Below are 20,686 nucleotides of genomic sequence, written 5' to 3'. Positions count from 1 at the left end.
GTGCCATCAAAGCCAGCGGTGTGTGAGTTCGAGTGTGCGATCAAACGCGCGTAGTCTCATAAAAACTGCTGAGCTGGGCTCTTCAATGCAATCAGGCGCCGGTCTCAGCTCATATACTTGTTTGATGATAACCGAAGATGGAGGGAGAGTGATGGAGCTCTCCAAGGGACCGCGGCGATAATTTAGCTCGGGGAGTGGGTGTGAATCATGGTGGAAGGCGCAGGGGGTTTGGAGGTGGTGGATGAATCATTAGGGTGGGGGCAGGGGGGGATGGAGAGATGGAAAAGAGGGTAGAGTCCCCGGGGACTTAGATCCATCAGACAGCACTGCTGTGGCCTCGACTGCAGCATCGACCCGCAGGACTGCAGCCCAAACCCGTCCATCTTTCCTTCTCATCTCGCTCCCTTTTGCAAACTGTTGGTCTCACTATTCCTCTATCACTGTGATTCATAGCAGCCTCTCCCTCGCTCTTTTTCTCCTCTCCCTCTGTCATCAGGCATGTCATTCCACATCAGAGGCCTCATCTCTGCCTTTCTGCATGTCTCTCGTAAGCCTCTTGAAGTATGACTGGGCCTGAGAATGGCAAATGAATTCCCAATCTGAATGCATACTCTCACCCTCTCCTCTCTCTGCTGCCCTCCATCTCTCGCCTCAGGCTACTCATTCTACCTCTCCTCCCCTCTATCCTCCTCTCCTCTCCTCCGCTACACCCCCCCCCGCCCCGCACCCCTGGCAAACTCTGATGGGATTCAGAGCAAATTGCTCACCCCTGGAAAAAAGACACAGAATAACATAAAAGGAAGAAAGTGAATTGTTTCAGCTAGGCGGCTGCCATTTTTGCATGACTGTGTGACATGACGAACAGCGTGCGCTCTAAAACATAGCCCTAGACTGCCCTACTTCTCCCAGTGCAATAATCCATTACCAGCAACATCCACGCCTTTTCAAGAGTTTCAGCTCCCCAAGGCTTTGACTTTGGACAGGCAGAGGTTAGAGGAAAACAACCTGAAAACAGCCTTATCTCCCAACACACGAATGTTTGTTAAGGCTCCCCATTAAGTCTCCCCCTGAATTTGCATATTAATTGCATTTTGGCTCTACTTCCCTCCTTTAAGGCTGCTGTTTATAGGTGCTTTATTTCTTTGAGAAGACACAGATGTCCGCGGGGAGCTCACCTGCAACGGAGGACAAGAATTGAATTCCGCAGGAAATTGCTTTAACTTGAGTGTAATCGAATTTGCACCCACACACACCTTGACTCGAGGACCCGGAGGTCACGCTCGCACGTGGATCTACGTGTTCAGTACATAAAAATCCACACACAGCGCGTACTTATCAAACACAGAATGAAAGCCTTCTAAAACAACCCAAAGAAACGAACACTACTACAATATGGAAACTCGGATGAGTGTCATTTTCAGGCTCTCTGGCTTCCCCCCGTACCTCTCACGTCTTACACATTTTTCCGTCCCTTCCCTGCCTTTTCTTTTCTTGTGAATTGTGTTTACTGCTTAGACATCAGAGCATGGTTTGGCAGCTTTCTAAACAAATGTTTGAAAAGATGTGAAAGTTTTAATGACTGGATTGAGTAGGGGATAAAGGAACAGCTGGAGATTCTGTAATGTAGTGGCTATTCTTATATAGGAGAGGTACGCTCAAGCTGTCTCATTTGAAAACCGGCGTTGCGGTTTTATCCGTACTTAAGAATAACAGGTGATTGAGCATTCTCTCGTCCCTATCTCCAAAACAATGTGACCATATGGGACTTATTTGAATATGATGTACTGAATGGCACTCTATATGTGTGATATCACATTATGCAGAGTGGGCCTATTTATTATTTTCAAGATAATAGTTTCATTTCACAGATTATGACTCACAAGGATTTTTTTTTCCACGTGCTTGGTTGCAGTGATAGCATGCCATTTAATAGAAAATGCCAGACAGTTACTGTTAAAACTGAAGAAGTCATTATTTTGATTATTATCCACCCCCAGTAACAATGTTTGTGATGATCTGTATCTTGAACATAACTCTTATATTCCGGGGATACAGCTAAATTCCACCACACTTGGTTTTATGGTAATGGTCCTTCATTCAACAGAAAATCTAATGATCTGCACTCAACCCATCGGAGTAACTCAGTTCCGGGGCATTGATTTCCTTTGTGTTGCAGATTGATCCGTGGCCTGTTAGAGCTCAATATGTCACAGCCTCCCTGTAAAAGGGACACAATAAAAAACAGATGCATGAAGACACATTAGAATAGAGCCGAGGAAAATAGATCAAATATCATGAAGAATATTCTGTTTAATGCACATTTCAGCACGTATCAGAGACTAATGTGTCACACACAAGCATGGGGCGGTATGAACATTTTATGTCATGATTCAATATCATTGTGATTCACAATATCATCCTGATAATCATGAAAATATGGTTAAAATGGCACTAAAACATACTGGAATCACTTTACCTTACATTTTGTTTAGCAACAAATTTTATTGTATCATACTACACGCATCCATTTTTAGAGAACATCCTTTTTAGGTAAAAACAAAAATTAGGGATGCACCGATTTATCCGCTGCACATTGGCATCGGCCGACATTGTGGCCAGTATGTTTCCATTGTGACGCATCAGTTTTGTGCAGGCTAAGAAGCAGGGCTCAAAACTATCGGCTGCCTATCATCCCAGGGACATTAGAAAATGTATCTGGGATGAACAAAGATCTTCCACAGTATGACGCCAGGATGAAACTCATTATTGACACGCCAGAGGAGGCACCCTTTTGTTTGCCTGATAATTCTACATTGTGAGCAAGCAAAAGTCGTCGACATCATAGACTGTATATAAAGATGGATGACATGACCATGGCCAAACTATGAACTCAAAGTTCACCTCAAATAGATTTTCCCCAAAGATGGTTTCTGTCATTTAAGGTAGTTTTTATCACGCTGCTGTTTGTTCAAGAGTTTGTTTATCTGCTAAGTTTGGTTTTAATTACTTAGTTAATGCTATAAAATGGGAAGTTTACAACATGATTAACAACTGTTTGAGCCAGCTGGTGGCCTCACATTCAGTGGAGCTACTCGCAATTGGTTGCACGGGTGTTTGGGCAGGAAACTTGATACCATGAAGATTGCTACTGTGCAGACTCTGGTTCTGAATAATGTCACCAGAGCAAGATGGCAGCGGCTGTATCTGGGATATTTTAGTGTCACATCTGTACAATGGAGGTTGGTGGAGACGCCCTATCCATCTTTATATACAGTCTATGGTTGACATCAGCAGGAGGAGAGATAGTTAACGTTAGCTCTAAGCAGGCAGTAGCTGGAACTAACAGCTCACAGAGGTTGCATTGAGTTATATTATGATGCGTTCAAGCTCTTTTCAGTGAAAATTAGTACTGAGCGGAGGTAAATTGTAATGATGATGTGTTCAAATGTAATCTTGTAAAATGCATGTTTTTTGGCAAGAAACTTGAATAAATATGCTTGTTTGAAGGAGATTTGTTGATATTTTCACAGCAATGTAAAGTCAATATAAGAGAAGGAATTATGATATATGTAGCAAAAAGGCATTAATAAGTTAATAATTTTTAAAAGATGTGTATAATTAAGTTTGTGCTAATTCAAAGGTAATGTAATGAAGGACCGAATGACTTTAAAACAGTTCAGTTATTTTTCACAATGATGTTTTCTTTGTTTCCCAGGCACAAAGGGGGGAAATGAATAACAATATTGCGGCTTCCACATAAGTTCAAAAGTAGCTGCCCACAGACGCCATAATGGGAAATATGATGAACTCACTGTCTTTGGTTTAGTTTTACTCACTGTTTGCAAGATGATGCTATGAACTGATTGTCTCAACTGTTGCGTTCAAAAAATGAAAACAAAAATCCCCAAACAGACATTCCCTAAATAAACATGCCTTTACAAAAAACAAAGTTTAAATCAATGGGGTATTTAACGACTTCATCAAACAATAACAACTAAGATTAACCAAAAACACAGCGGATAAAAACTGTAACCCTGTGGCGTCTTCCACTCTCTGCACTCGCTTGAGCACACCTGCCTTTAATTAAAGGTTCCCAAGATGCCAGGTCAGGTGGTGCATTGAAGTGACTCAAAAAATAATAGGAAAGTAAGACTTGCTAGAAATGGCTCTGACAAACAACATAAAAAACAAAACAAACAACAACAACAGCAAAATAGCATTGGTTTTAAATATCGATATCAGCACAGAATTTCACAATGGATGCTTCCCTAACAACAATAAATCAATCTTAGAAAGCCCGGCTTTTGAACTATCTGAAATGGCGTCATATCTTTCAATATGCTCAGCAGTCTCTTAACATGCCGCTGGACATGATTTCCACAAATTATCCAGATAATGTAAATTCACCCCGATCAGCTTATTGTGTGTTTTTTTAAAACGCAATCCATGATAAGCTCATCCCATCCCTACTTAGACGTATTCTAAATGAACATCATCATGGAAAATGCTGATGGCGATTTCATAGATGCCACTGGATCTCTATTTGGACTCTAACATGATCATTAATGTGCTGCTATGCCACTGGCCCTAATGCCTCTGCCCTCTCCACTCTAGTGTGAATAATACGGGAGCAGTAGCCTGGGAGGACACAGTCTCATTATGGCTCCCACTGCAGTGGACCACTCCCCAGATCTCCCTATAGCAGCATCATCTCCCTTCACCCATTGGACCACAGCCCCCTGAGGCAGATGCACACAAGCATGCACATATTAAACCCTTAGTCTTTCCATTAGGCCATTTACTGTAGCACCCTTCTCTTAACATGGTTGTCTGGCTTCTCTGTCTCGCCTGTGCTAATGCAGACTGAGCGCAGACCCCGACCAGCATGTGTTCCAGAGAGAAAGAGATCAGTGTCTGGGTTTTTGGTGCATTTATCGATGAGGAAAACAAACAAAGAACTGCACAGGGACCTTGCAGTGCAGTACATGTGACTCGCAGGGGCTGTGCAAGAGCACGCATGCCTGTGCGTCTGTGCGCGCACATGTTTCGACTCTGCTTTGAGGAGGTTTCTATGTGATATGTGTGTATAATGTGTTCTAAGGGGTTCGGTAGGCACGCGATGGGACACATAGAGCTGCTCTCCCGCAGATGCAATTAGGCTAAATGGGATTATGCCTATCACATTTCAGACAGGCCGGCCCCATAGCCACCTGGGGGAGAGGGTGATGGGTGGAGGAGGAGGGGGGTGATGAAGAGGGATAGAGAAAGGGGAAAGGGGGTGGAGAGGTGGAGAAGATGCAGAGGGGGGAATGTGGTCTCAGCAGAGACAGCATCCAGTGTAGTTGTAATGCAGACTGTAGCAGAGCGCACTGATGCTATGCTGAGGGGGAAAACATGTCTGGCTTCCTCACACTGTGTCTCCTCATGGGTCGGTGACAATACTAAGTATGAAACTGGGTCTGTATTAGATGTTTCAACACATTTCTGACCCTGGATATAGTGGCAGTGTATGTTGTCTTTGATGTGATGTACTATAGCAAACCCCCCTCTGGTATCGGGCTAAATGTCAGCATCAACAAAGAAACCGAGGGAGGGGAGTCTGACATTTTCACACCGGGTGATTGCGCCCATAGATTCTCCCCACAGTAAGCGGTACTCTATTGAACTGAGTGGTCACAGGGTTGAAGGAGAGGACATGGATGGTGCTTAGCATCAGATTTTTCACAAGTAGCTGTTTTTTCTGCGGGGGTTGTGAGCAATCAAAGTGCTGCATTCTGGAGATGAAAATTATCACAATTATAGTGACCAAAGTGATCACATAGAATGTAATGAAATGTTCAAAAACTACTACTACACACACACACACACGCAACACTGAGTTTAGTATCATTCATTGTTGTTTTTTTTCCGATACCAGTTCTAAAACATTATTACGTTGCAGTGCTAATAATAGCAAAATAAATTTTGAGTTGGGATCAATAATTGTCTGGCTAACCCAGGGAAGACATTTCTCCTTTCTCTGTTTCGGAGCTGCTGAGATTGTCGCTACAATGAGAATAGATGATCCACTATAACAGTCCACAGAGGCTAACTTTGCCTGCTAACTTCAGGGCTAACCCTTGTCACTTTGTTCAGCAGGTGGACAGCAAGAAATGGAAACTTGGCTTTGGTCTTAAAGAGTTGAAGCATTTATTCGCTGACAGATAGCCTGTAAACTGTACATACAGTGCACTTCTACGTTAAACTTCACACTCTCTGCTCCTGTCACCACAGCTTCACTGTCACATGTCACCGTCATACACATGCCGTCTCTCTTGGCTGCACTCAAGTTGGGAGTCTGTTGCTAACTTTGATTGATGCTGCACAGTATTTACTGTAACCCATTTCTTTTTATGATAATTACAATTTGAAATGTTAATACCAACCGTTGGGAATTTTACCATGGTTCATCTTGACTGTTTCATAATTCATTTCAAAACTGTTTTATTCCCATTCCCATGCATTCTTGAAAAAGGCAAAATAAAACAAAACACAATTGGAGATGCACTGATTTATATGGCACGCATCGGTTTCGGCCGATATTCGCCTTGTTGACTCTCATCGGCGAATAAGATGACATTCACTGATGGCAGTGGCCAGTGTTTTTCCACTGTGTCACTTAAATTTTGTGCAGGCTAAAAAGCAGGGGTCAAAACTAACGTAGTCCAGTTATCCCAAGGACAATAGAGAATGTGCTTGGGACAAACAGAGATCTTCCCTGGGGTGCCACCGGGACAACTGTGGTTCCCAACTGGTTGGTTGCAGCCCAGAAGTGGGTTGCAGGTCCATTCTGAATGGACCGCAAGTGACTCTCAAATGTGTCAATTTAAAAAACAACACTTTTTTTAAGTTGCAAGTAGTGAATTTCCAGCCCAGAGTTTTTATTTTGAAGTGCCATTTCCTGCTGTTAATATAGTGACCAACAGACAGCTACTGGAAAGTAACTACGAACTAGCTCGATGACATAGCCAAACCCAAGTGTGATGCTGAACATATTAAAATGTGTGGACCTTAAACTCATGACTAACGCCAGGGCCACACCGCCCGCGGAAACGCCGCGAATAGCCTCGAAGCGCCGAGAAGAGAAGGCAGTTTCCTTTCGGCGCCCATGTTAACCGACTGTGTTGTCCACACTGGCCGCGCCGCGCCGGGAAGCTCCGCGGCAGGCTCACGATTTGCAGCGATCAGTTCGGCGTCTGGTTTATTTTCTGCGCGAGCCGCGAGGGAATGTGTCAAGCTAGGCAGGAAATCAAACAAAGTAACAACAACAGAATCCGGTCAATTTTCAGAATCAAACGAATTTCAAAATAAAATACCACGTTTGACAAATGCGATGTGTATATATATATACATATATACATATATGTATGTGTGTGTTTATATACATATTGTCAGTGTTATCTAAACAGAGCGCGAGAGAGATGAAGACACACACACACGAGAGAGAGAGTGTGTGTGTATGCAGCCTCTGTGTGTGTATGTAGCCTACCAGCCTACTGTGGACATTCATTCACGGATAATAGTCATTACTAAGAAGTGCACATACATGTACAGTTGTTAGGAAAACATGGTGTTATAATTTTATGAGGTTATTTACTTACCCATGATGGAAAAACAGTCCCAAATGTGACGGAGAAAACAGCTGGGAGCAGAAGCGCTTGTCGACCAGCGTGGAGAAATGCGCGTCTGGTGTGAACGGAAATGCTCCGGCGCGCGCAAGAATTTCGGTGCGCTGCGCTTCGCAGCACTTCCGCGGGTGGTGTGGCCCTAGCGTAAGAAGAAATCTGGATCCTGTGGGTGAACCAGATGGAAACCAATGAGCTAGATAATGTTAGCTGTAACAACGGAAAAAGTAAACAATGGCTAAACAACATCAGTATAGGTATTGGCTATCAGCCCCAGAATTTCACAATCGGTGCATCCCTAAACAGGATGTTTTAGTTGTGACATAAGTATTTGTTTCTTTATGTAATTAAATCTCATATTTTCAGAACATTTTCATTATACAGTAGCAGTTTTGCTCAATTCCAGGATGGGGAGCTATTCCACTGAGTGAAGTAAAGTATGTTGATCATAGACTGTATAAATAATGGTTGTAGCTACCGTGCTGTCACCCATTGGTTTGTGGACTGCTGTTGTGAAGCCTTGAGTTCGGCATTTTAGCGGTTGTCATCTTGGTTTTTTGTAAATAGGAGTGGCCATATTTGGATGAGAGGCTGGCGCTGGAGCAAGCCTCAAGTGGTCATTCAGTGAACTACAGTTCGTCGCACTTCCGCACTGGCTTCATTTTTCAGCCTTGGAGGTTTCCGCTTTGTATTGATACCAGATTTAGCAGACACAGTATTATAAAGACAGAATTCTGAAAGACAGTTGTCAAATCAAATAACAGTGCCAGTGAAAACAACTGCAAGCTAGATCGTTGACTTGATAACCAGCTGGTTACAGCTCTTAGTTAAGACTACTAATAATAGATTCCTTATCTAGCTGGTGAAGGCCAAATGTTCAAATCTGAGCCTGTATCTGAGCAGACTGTTGGGGCCTATTCATGTTATATATTTGTTTGTGATTTAAGTCTTTAAATGATGATACACAGCATTAGGAAACAGGCCGCTCTTCATCCTTGTTTTCCACCTTAAGTGTATGCTCAAAATGGCCTCTGTCAGAACTGAGAGATCGTGGGACTGGAGATTTAATTAAACATGTACAACTCCCTTCCACTGTCAGCCGCATCACAACTCACACACACGCTCAACAGTGAGACATGTGGGCCAATGGTGGACCTTCCTCACCTACATGCACCTCCTTGGCAGGAGCAGAGCAGAGCGGGGCACAGTGCCGCCATCCTCCCAGTCTCCCACGCTCACTCTCACATTAATCAAAAGGGATGTGGTGGTTCCCAGCTCACCTCGCAGTCCCTGGTGCCAGCTGTGTTTGGGACGGGCCCTGTTGGCCTGCCTGCCCCTAATCACACACTGTCATTGTTCCTTCGGCCTTGTAAACACAGAGCCTGCTACAGCTGATCAAATCCAGGGTCACATACGCTCAGTCTCACGTACACAGATGCATACACACATGCATAGACCCGTGCAAACACATACATCCACATTCTCAGTGGTGAAAATGTGTATCAGACGTATCTTTGTCTTATTTTAGGCCTAGCTATCTGTATATAATTAAATCCGAACTCAAATTAATTCATTATCACATCGTATTAATCAAGAAGAGTAAACAAATACAAAGAAACATTAAGGTTTTCACCCTCTGTGCCAAAGCACATGCAGATTATGACAATAACTGCATTTCCCATGCTGGTTCCCTCTGGGATGGATGCTTCACGTGAAGCCCATGTGAATGCAAACAGTGTGTGTACATTTGTCATTGTGAGCAAATAAATGTCTGGGTGCAACTGGACATCTCTTAATGATGAGGAATTAAACATGGTAGACCACTGAGAGAGACTACAATATGCTCCTGAACACGGGGGGACAGAGAACTGAGACTGAGGGGGGGTAAACTGGAGAGCTGTGATAGGATACGGCCCATTAATTATTGAATTTGCTGACGTTATGACAAATGGCGTTGTCCTAGCCCTCACTGGTGCCTGTGACTTTTACAAGGCCAGCTGGACAGAGTCTCAGCATTTCTGCTGTTAAACTACGTACGCAGGTTTAAAATCTGTGCAGTTTCTTTTTTTTTTTTTTTTTTCAGGCTGAGATTTTCTCAGCCCACCTGCAGTGTGGCAGAAGTTAGATTAAGTAGCTGGAGTAAAGCATCTCTAAGCTGGGGTCATTTACACTGTTGCCGAAACCCTCCTTGAGAACCTCCATGCGGGTTTGCTGTTTTGCGAATGAGAGTAATTGAGTGAGGGTGCATGTAGGTGACAGTAAGCGAGCCAGTGTGGGAGTCAGTTGCACCTCCGTGTTGGGTGTTTTTGCCATGCGAGGCCAGCGGAGAAAGAAAGGCAACAGTGTGCTGTGTTTGCACTGTGTGGGACGGCCTCCTGCTCCTGACGTGTATGTGGTCAGCTGTGCCCTAAGGAGGCGTCCGCTATGAATTGTGGGCTAAGACCCTGGAGGCTCTGGAGTGTATATAAACCTTGTACATTCAGCCATCCGTGCCCTGAACACAAAGTACTGTACCTGAAACGGTAAATAATTTGTGCTTTTACTGGAAACCTGGACCACTATCCACTGTCTGTGTTTCTCTCTTTCTTTATTGTGAACAATCTATCTTAGATGCATTGTCTCATTGTTCATCTGTATCTGACTGCATCCAACCTTCAAACACCTCCAACACACCCAGTGCAAAAAGTGACAGATAAATTTGCAAAACAACAGAGCAGAAGAGAAAGTTAAGTGAGAGATAGTTCTCAGAGAACACATTGTACTTTGCACTTTATATAAATGTCCCGTGTTTGGTTTGTCTAAAATAAGCTCCATTACAGCTGTTAACCTTTAACAGCAACAGTGCATCACTTGAAGAAGAAAGTACACACTGCTGTTCATCTTTATCACTACTTTTAATATCTTGCTAAAATGAGTCTCTGGGGGATTGCGCAGGGCTAAAGAGTTACTAATTTGAATTACTAAACAAGCGGGGACCACATACTGAATAATGACTCCTTTTATATGAGACACTTTAAGATTGACCGAAGCGGAGCTGGAATAATAGCACCATTTATGAGTCAAACGTATGGTGAGAAGTCACAGAGGGCATTCTCGGTGTATTTGTCTCCTGTGGTGTTTGCCCATCTCAGAATAGAGCGACTGTCTGCGAGGGAGCCAGGGTCTGCAGGCCTTATTTCTTTGCTAGCTGCACCGTCGTTAATGGCCATCCCTGTAGATACAGCCTGCTGCCAGCTGCTGCTCTGGCCCTCTGGAAAAGAGGCTGGCAATTAGACCTTGCACTTAAAACAAGGTGAGTCAGGACCTTTTAATGGTGCACTATTTCTGCGCTCCCACACATGTGGCCGCTTAGATTTTCGCTGCGCCAGAGAACTCCGGGTACTGAGGCGTGGAGGTTACTACGTCCAAGTAGTGGGTGGCTCGGTAATGGTGCAGAATTGTTCTGCAGGAATAGCTTTTTGTGAAAGTGTACGTGATCTGCATTTTTAGCTTCCACTGGAAGCCATTTGTCAATGATTATTCCTTAAACAACTGCTCCTTCAATGCCTGCTCCACTTTGCTGGAATATGCTATAGCTAACATTATGTATGAGAGCTACAGGGCTACCGCTGCTGCATGTGAGCTCTGCATTGGCTCCCCGGTGCTTTCTATCTGGAGGGGGTGAGGTTAACTTTCTAATTCTGTCCTGCCTCTCATCTCAGACCTTGATAAGATGGAGGTGAAAGGCTGCCTGTGTTTAGACTGCTGCACCTTGTTTCCTTGGACCTTACCCAGCTAACCTTGAGTCTATACGATGATGAGCGTAAAACACACTGACATGCATGCTCTGTGTGTGTCTATCCCTCTCCCTCTTACACACACAGGAACATACACAAACATACACACAGCATGAAGAGGGTGTATGAACACGAGCATGGAAATAAATTATTCACCCGTTGCACAAATATAACAGCAGAGGCTGGAATACGAGGGCTAATATCCTTGCTATTTTCTGCAGTGTTGAGTGTAAAACCTCACATCTGCCTTTTCTCATCCATCTTTAATTTCCTTTTATTGTGTTTAAATGCAGCCCCTTTTTATAGCAGAGTGTGACAGCAGAAACATTTTCTGCCATGGTATTTTTAAATACAGATGCTTTCAATCTCTGGGGAATGGGCTTTTCAAGGAGTGGCATTGAGTGAGAAAAAAGAAGGCCGATGTTGTCTCAGTGAAATCTTCATGTCTGCCAGGGCCTTCCTCGAGCTGTGGAATTTTATTCCTCCGACCAGACGGGGTAGATTCACAGTCATCCATGTGCTGTGACAGACGTAAAGGCCACTGGACTTCGACTCTGGTTGGCTGGAGCAGCGAGACTGCCATCTGAGGAGGGGCTATACGCTCATGATAAATGACAGCCTTCAACGTGGCCAATCTAAATAGATTATCTTGGCTGCATCCTCCCCCGACCAGGTGCCAGTGTGTAAAATGGACCAACTATGTAGAAACCATACCTGCTTTATGCCACCTATTCATGGCAACATGAAAAACAAGGAAGGAGCAATGAAAACTGGGTTTAGTTGTGTGTGCTTCAGTAAGTTTATCATTTTTATTTTTTACTATATACCCTACATTTTCAGCTATGTTATATCTCAGCATTGTTTGTTCCTGCCAGGTCAAATCTTCAGTATGCAGATAATGTTGATGTCTACTTACATTTATGGATGCATACTGTGTGCACGTGTGTGTCTGCAAAGAGCCCTCTGTCTTTTGTTCTCCAAGAGATAAAGAGCATCCACTGCTCAGTACCAAACACATAAATATGCATTAATCTGTTCTGGTTGGGCGAATCTGAAGAACTGTCAAGCGTCAAATGTAAAGGTCATGCTTTGCTTGCTGTAAGGGGAGAATCCTGGAGACCATGGTTAGGGCACTATTTGAATAAACTATGCAAGGATTTACAAGAAGTAACCTTCAGGGGTAAACACGCCCCCTTCCCTCACCAGGGAATAGCTACCATTATGAATGCGTTCTATCAACCAACTTCACCACGCTGGATCAGACTATAGATGTCACTCAGATCATGATAAATGATGAGCCGTTGAGCACCAGTGTGGAGTCGATTCTGTGCTTTCAGATTAAATTGTCAGATTATAGTTAGAGGACGCTAATGCATCACAAAATTCCTGGCTTCTCTAATGAAGAATGCTTTTTACATAATTTGCACATTGTTTATTTATTAGAAGTATCACGGCAGTGAATTACATTGTGTATGGAGACAGTGTGCACAATGGATTACCTTTTGAATTTTGAACAAAGTGCCCCCTACCCCAACCCCCACCCCTCTCCGTGTAGCATGACAGCCGAGCAGAATGTGGCAGGTGGAGGTCTTTCAGGCAGAGCGAGGGGTGACCTTGCCACTTCCTCTGTAGAATTGGTTTGGTTGGTAACGCGGGCGCCAGGTCCCAGAAAATGTGCTACAGCTCTACAGACAGGCCTGGTGAACAGAGGGCCAGTCCCCAGCCCCAGCCTCGTGCCCAGCCCCATGGCAGCAGATGCCACATGGCGGCCCCAGAGCCTTCAGCCGGCGAGGAGACGTAGGCGAGCGCCAGCCGGGTCACCGAAGCCCATGTCCATGTCATGCACAGAGAAGGCCTTCTCAGCAGGCAGGCAGGCAGCCTGCCGTCCTCTCCTGTCCCCCTTTCTTGGAGGCAGAGTGTAACAGCTCGTTTGCACGTGCTTTGTGTAGATTAAAGCAAGAGGCTGTCAGGAATAATTAAAAGTAATAGAGCTTAGCGCTTTTTGGATTAGTGTCCTAGACAGTGATACTACTGTCTGGGTAAGTGTGTTTATTTATGTTTCCTGTGTGTGTGTGTGTGTGTGTGTGTGTGTGTGTGTGTGTGTGTGTGAGACACTATATGTGCATCCATACGTGTGCACATATAGTATGTGTTACTTTTCAAATGGATGTTCACAAACATACTGACATGTGATACATAATGTTGAGAACTAATGATAATGTGTCTTGTCTTAACCTTGTGTACAGTGCGCGCGTGTGTGTGCGTGTGTGTGTGAGAGAGAGAGAACAAGACAACAAAGTCCTCTCATCCCATTAAGTCTGTTCTTCAATCACCCAAATGGTTGCTTGAGCAAAGTTAATTGCTACTGTGCAGTAACCCACGTAAAATGCATAACAAAGACGGAATAATTAATATACAGAGGACATGTAAAAAACATGATGCATAATTGACATGGTTTTGCTCGGTCATTTCAACCATCAATCTCTCCTCCCACTCCTTCCCATAACTCTGCTTTCTGTTTACTCTCTCTGAGCAGTCGCTCTGTTGCTTATGTTGGGCACTTAAATAAAATAAGATTGTAAAATTCGTGCAAAGTAAGATACACATCAGTGGTCTCTGGCGTTGGTATGTTTATATTGTCCATTTAATTCTCCACAGCTATTCATCAGTGTATTAACTGACTTTAAGCAAGAACTGTTATTTTCTATTGCCTTTTTTTAGCTGCCTTTATGTCATTAAAGTCATGATTTTCAGTTTCCTGATTTAGCTACTAACTTAAGACCATAGATCAGGGATACTCAACATGTTTTACCTGGTGACTACTTTTCCAAAATGTCAAGAGGCCTGGGGCCATTGTGTAAACAAACATTACCAATACGTATCAGATAAACTGAATATAAAAGCAGATCCAGTCACAGCATCTCCACATAGATGAAGTGTGCACAGGGGCGTTCCTAGGATTTTAGGACACTGGGGGCTTAGCTCTGACCTCTGGTGGGGGGTCAGAAAAACAAGCTCTACAGTATGTTGATGCTTTATTATGCACTCTAGCATGTTATTTCATCTAATGTTTAAAAAAATCCCAATGTGAATCAATTTATTTTAATTGTGAATTGGTCAGAAGGCCACTCCGCACCCAACTGAGGGCCAGATTTGTCACATAAAAAGATGTTAAGATTAATTTTTGTCATTTCAACAAATAACTTGGTCAAATTAGAAGAGAATCAGCCAGTGCACTATAAAAACTACATTTTTTCCTCTTTTTCCACATTATGTTTATTGAATTTTTGGTAATTTCGAATAAAGAGAACAAACATCCACAAATACCATCACTCCCATCCCAATTTAAACTTTCTCAGTAAAAGGAGAAACTTTGACAGTATTAGATATAAATGAACAAGTAATTGTAATATTTGTCTTAAACTTTTCTTAATGTTTCATTGTTTAATATTATTGCATTAGCTTCTATCTCAAGGCTAATGTGCTAACTAGGCAACAAATACAAGAAATAGAAGATTTTACATACATTCTGAAAAAATTCCTACCATGTATTGACAAATACTTTGCATCAGTTCCCTGTCAGCAGAAAGAGAGCTACACTACATAATGTTGTTTCTGGTGTAAAAAGCTTTAAGAAAATCCTATGCACCTGCATCTGCAGTATTCTTCAGCACAGTATGAGTCGTTTACAAAAAAAATAATACCTATAGTAAAAATAGAAAATAAAAAAAATAAAAGGTTGGTCCACTCCACTCTAGATGTAAATGTCAAACCTTTCTAGGCAGCATGGTAGGAAAAAAAATGTAATTTAAAGGTCTAGTCTGTATGATTTAGTGGCATCAGTGAGGGCTGCAGATCGTAATCAACTGAAACTTCTCTCATGTGCCAAGTGTGCAGGAGATCTATGGTGGCCAATGCAAAAACGCAAATATGGGAATGATCCTATTTAGAGCCAGTGTTTGATTTGTCTTTTCTGTGCTACTGCAGAAACAACATGGTGGACGTTGTGGAAGAGGACCCTCCTTCGTATGCAGATATAAACGGCTCATTCTAAGGTAACAAAAACACATCTGTAGTTTGGTTCATTTGGTCGCACCAGAGGCAAAAATAATACATTATTGCATTTTAGTTTTGGTTCGGTTCCTGTTCACACTGACTGTTTGCAAACAAAGCAAGAGGAGTAAACATGAAGTTGTACTGACTGACAGGTGACTCAATTATTGGACAGTTTTGGTGTTTGTCAAGCTGCATCATCAGAAGTTTATACACCAGCACTTTAATGCTTCTTAAGTGTTCATGTTATGTTCTTTAGTTTTCCAAAGAGCTCATAGAGAAGTAACTGATTGTAAGCATTATTAGTAGGCTATTATTAGACTGCAAATCAATTGCATGTTGGGAATAATGACTATCATGGAGACAGCATGAAAAGAAGGGTTCTTGTACAGTAATGATTCAGGGCTTATTAATACAGTGGGATCACTGTCACACACTTTTTAATGTACTGAATAAACAAACAAAGTACATGGAGTCGGATGCAATGACGGTAGTTTTAGCTTTTGAATCAGGGAAATACCTTCACTGATGTGCATATGTGTTACATGTATACATTAGCATGGATAGGTTGTGGGATATACATGGCCTTTATCGGGATCAGCTATGTGATCGTGGACAGATTTCGCGATCAGCAGATGGATTTATTATTGGTGTAGCTGTTGATATCCTGCTATACTGCTTCCAGAGTCTGTTTGGAAGCGGACAGAGACCCATCTTTTCGAGCAGTCTCGGTTCAGTTGTTTGGTCCATGCCAGGGTTCGATTGACGGCTTTCACAACAGCCGAAACAAACCGTACTGACCATGCAGATGAACCTGAGTTCATTTTAACCAAACCAAACAGGTTAGGTGTGAAAGCACCCTTAGTTTCAGGTGATTCTAAATTCCCGAAAACATAGTTATAAATATTATATTCCATTTCTTCCAGTATATCTCCCTTAATCTTACACACTGGGCCAAAATGGGGGAATATAAAGGCAAGTGTTTTAACCAAATGGTCATTTAGCAGAAACACTTGGATGTGGAAATGGCAGCACGTTATGAATCAGCTGATGTTTATCTCAAAATGCATTTGTGAATGCTTTACTTAGCAAAAACAGTGATTAGGAGTTTCCAGTGAATTTAGCAATAATTAAGAAAGCATCTGTAGATGAGAGTCTTTACTCGGATATCTAAAGTACCTTTTCCCATAATAGAATCTTTATTAGTGACCAACTGTAAGGCAACATATTCTTGGATGTGCTCTCCCTATTATAAAAGCATACAGGAGGATAAAAATGCTCACCATAATGAAATTAGAGGGGACGAAATTACTGTTTGGACTTGGTACAGTAATAGCATGATGAATTATAGCACATTTTCTTCAGGGGACATTGCTTGAGGAAATGTTGTAAGGTGCCCATGGGAACCGGCAGTCATCAATCACACATGGTGTGGTTGGGGGTGTTGTGGTGGCCCTGAGGACTCGGGTCTGCACGGCAGCCAGTAATCTAAATGGTGACACTGAGCTCCAAGGCCTCCGTGGGGCTGCCCGCTTTGTCGCCTGCAAAGAAAACAGATCAGGGGAGAGGGATCAAGGTTTGTTTTCTCCCTTTTCTAGGTCATTATTTATTATGTGAAATATCAACGTCCTTGGCTGCTGCACGGGATCTTCTTCCCCCCAATTGACAGATCTCATTATAAGATAAACGTGACAAAGATAGCTCATAATGCTTCAGAGAAATGTAACACCATTAGCAGGTCATTGTCATCGTTCTAATGTGTCCTTTTAAGCCGCTTAGTGAACTGGTGCTGAAGTGTGATACAGGGATTAACCTATCAGAGAGTTGCTGCGGAGGAGTTGAGCCGCCATTGATGGAAATTTTTGGACGTGTGGCGTTATCTTCCCAGGCGCTACGCAGAGTCATGGTGGAGCCTGATTCCTAAACACACAGAGGTTTCTGGGATACGGGGGAGGATGTCTGGAGGGTATAGGCATGCACAGGGCTGGGGCTGGCGTCTACTTAGTGTATGAATTCTTAGTGCTGCATTAGAGGAGATGCTGTGCGTCAAAACATACGGCTAAATTATGTTCCTTACCTGCCTGGGAATTATTTTTAGTCGTTTATTTTTACACATTACCTACTGCAGGTTGCTGACAGTGATACCACAACAATTATCCGCATTACAGAAACACAGCCAGCGCTGGTAGTTGCACTTACAAACAACATAAATCTTCATACATGGGCAAACCACATCTCATTTCCAGGACAACCCTCTATTAAAGAATGTGCTTTTAATGAGTTGACAGAGCAGATATACCGAGGTTGAGCGTCTGCCTCGGTGAATTAATGAGTGAATTTCACATTTGAGTTGTGGAAATGACTTCAAAATGTGAATGACAGCAAACGCTTCCAGGGTTAAATGGTTATTTATGAGGCCATTGTTTAATTCCGCCGTACAGTAGAACCATCTGCAGTCATGAGGACACATCGTTATCGTTCAGTCATTCATTGTACTTTTGGTGACTGTTGGCTGACACAGTTTCACTGATCAGTTTCACGACCTCATCAATCATACTATTAGCTCTCAGCGTCACATTAACATCATATTAAAGTTAGTGAGCAACACAAAAGATGCGCGCTAATGATGATGCAACACACACTAGCGGGCGTATTGTCTCCGCTGCACACTGACACACACACACACACACACACACACACACACCCTGTGTTCCCATGTAAACTCTGATAATCTAGAGACTGAAATATTTTGTTTACATCCACATATCTTAACACAGAGGTTACAGTAGTGATCAGATGTGAGGAAAGTCAGTTTTATAGGAGTGTAATGATGTTTACTGTACGTGGCGGGACATATTCCAGTCAAGTTTAATGGAGGTAAGACATTTCAGCCAGGCTTCACTCTTCCATTTTCTAATTTCATGGCTCAGCAGGAATTATCAAAGCTCTTTTGATTACATTTTCATATGACCTTGATCTCAAAGGGCAGAGCAATCAATACAATAGCCATTAGCATCCTGGTAATTGTTACTGAAATAATAATCTTTTTCTCGGGCCCCAGAATCTCTTTTAGCTTCTTATTTATTTATTGGGCATATGGAGGGAGAACGGGGCTGCTAGCCGAGATGGATGTGATGAATAGAGCCCCGAGATGCAAATTAAAATGTTTGTAATTAAACCCACTGATCATAATGGCTTTCCTTGCTGCAGTCCTGCTGGTTCTGGCTGCAACAGAAACGGATTTTTTGTGTTAGAATTTTTATAATTTGAGGCATAAATTCTGCCTTTTGCCTCTTGAATTGTGTTGTTCTCTGCATTTCTTCGAGTTTTTTGGTGTGTTCGCACTGCAATCCAAAAGCGGGATTGGCATGCCGTGCTGGAGCCATCTTGTTTACATACGAACATCAGACAACATGTAAAGCGGCGATGCACCAAATCACAACGCAGTAGTCAGGGTAATGGGACTATTTATTCAGCTTTGTTAGGAGAAGAGGTCATGTGATCGGGGGATAGTAATTATAGCATACGCTTAATTACATTAGCAACCTCCTGTCTTTTCATATTATCTCTGACGCAAAAAAACACAGAGAGAGATTTGATTATGTTAATAAGCAGCGTTTTATACATGGTAATGGAGGCCTAGTTCAAAGCCATTAGTGCTATGAGGAATATCCATTTGAGTGTTGGAGCTCTCGAACGCAGCTCGGCTCAAAGTGCACATTGTTTAATGGTATTGATCAACGGTCTAGCGAGCTCCGGGGCTTTTGCTCATTACTGTGTCTTATTCATGCTTTCTTGGGTAATGATGCCCACACAGCAATTACTGCCACAGCCATTTAGATGATCTAAGAGAGGAATCATAATCATAAAAAGATGGAGGAGAAACAGGAGAAGAAAAGGATCATGTGTCATTATCAGAGAGAAAGGAAAACGGCGTATTGAGAGGAAACATGTCGAGATTTCAAGTACGCTGACTTCAGAGAAATCTCCATTAACTTGCATCAACTTCTCTCTGTTGAATCCAGCGGAGTGTCCTAAAATCTGGACTCTCTTATAGGGAGAGATGAGCTCAAGGTACCAATACGAATATGTTTGTTTTAAGTAGTTTAATTTTTGCAGTAAAAGGCATTCATAGTTTTGAGAGACGGCTCATTGATGTGCTAATCTTAGTTGCAGTCTTATTTTTTGTTGACTGCAATTGTCATCTGATTGGAATGATATATATTCAATGTCAGTGTTTGCAAAGACACCTTGCTGGTGAATATAAAGTATGTGATCTAATGTGACCACTAAAACTGCCCTAGTAGTTATCCCTGCATGTCTAGTGAAATGCTAAAGGCCCTGTCTCATACCTGGTGCAAAGCGGTGGACAGCAAAAGCTCTCATCGCGAGTTTCAAACCACACAGTTGTCATTTTCACAGCAAGCGCCCACATTGTGTAGGTTGCAAAGGTACGTGCGCCCATGAGTGTGTAGGTCTGGTCAGGTGCAGTGTCAGTGTATTGCTATTTTGAGGCAGCAGAAAGCAACAAACAACCTGATCTAAAGTCAGAATAGCACTGTACTTTCCTGCTATTTAAAGGGCGCATTATTCAGGTAGTAAGATGTGTCTGCATAGGCGGGTTCACAACACACGTACATTCTGCCTGTTATACACACAGGGAGGCACAGGGTTGGCTGCTGGTGACTGAAATAATACATTGTTTAGAAAGAATATGAATGACATTCTCTAAAATGTGACCACAGCAGAGAGCAGAGCTGCAGAGCTGCTGTCTGACTCCGCATTAAGAGAGACATTGTGCACATTTACATACAAGAAGCAGTGTTACCTTATTGATTATTTCAGAAGCTAAAAGTTTAGCTTTATTTTCTGTGTCAAGTCTATCTTACTATAGAATGACGAAAACTGTGTGTGTCTGTTCCACGTTCTTCTCCTCACTGACTTGGTCAATCCATGTGAAATTTGGCACAGTGGTGGAGGGTCATGGGAGGATGCGAATGAAGCAATATTACATCAATCGGCCAAAGGGGGGGCGCTATAGCAACCGATTGAAATCGCAAACTTTGAATGGGCGTATCTCATGCCCCGTATGTCGTAGAGACATGAAACTTTGCACAGAGGTGCCTCTCCTCATGAGGAACAAATTTGCCTCAAGAACCCATAACTTCCGGTTATATAGATTTTCCACCATTT

The 20,686-nt window shown here is 42.7% G+C and overlaps 1 long non-coding RNA gene across 1 annotated transcript in view; it reads left to right on the top strand.

Annotated features, from left to right (window-relative positions):
• LOC126401534 (uncharacterized) overlaps positions 1-20,686 on the top strand; it is a 221,419-nt gene that overhangs the window by 82,404 nt on the left and 118,329 nt on the right. The window contains exon 4 of the long non-coding RNA XR_007571086.1: positions 15,428-15,495. This is a non-coding gene — a long non-coding RNA (uncharacterized LOC126401534). The remainder of the gene's footprint in view (positions 1-15,427; positions 15,496-20,686) is intronic.

This window comes from Epinephelus moara, chromosome 14 (assembly GCF_006386435.1).
Source record: "Epinephelus moara isolate mb chromosome 14, YSFRI_EMoa_1.0, whole genome shotgun sequence".
Taxonomy (NCBI): domain Eukaryota; kingdom Metazoa; phylum Chordata; class Actinopteri; order Perciformes; family Serranidae; genus Epinephelus; species Epinephelus moara.
Note: the sequence above shows the minus strand (reverse complement) of the source record. Positions and strands in the feature narration are given on the sequence as shown.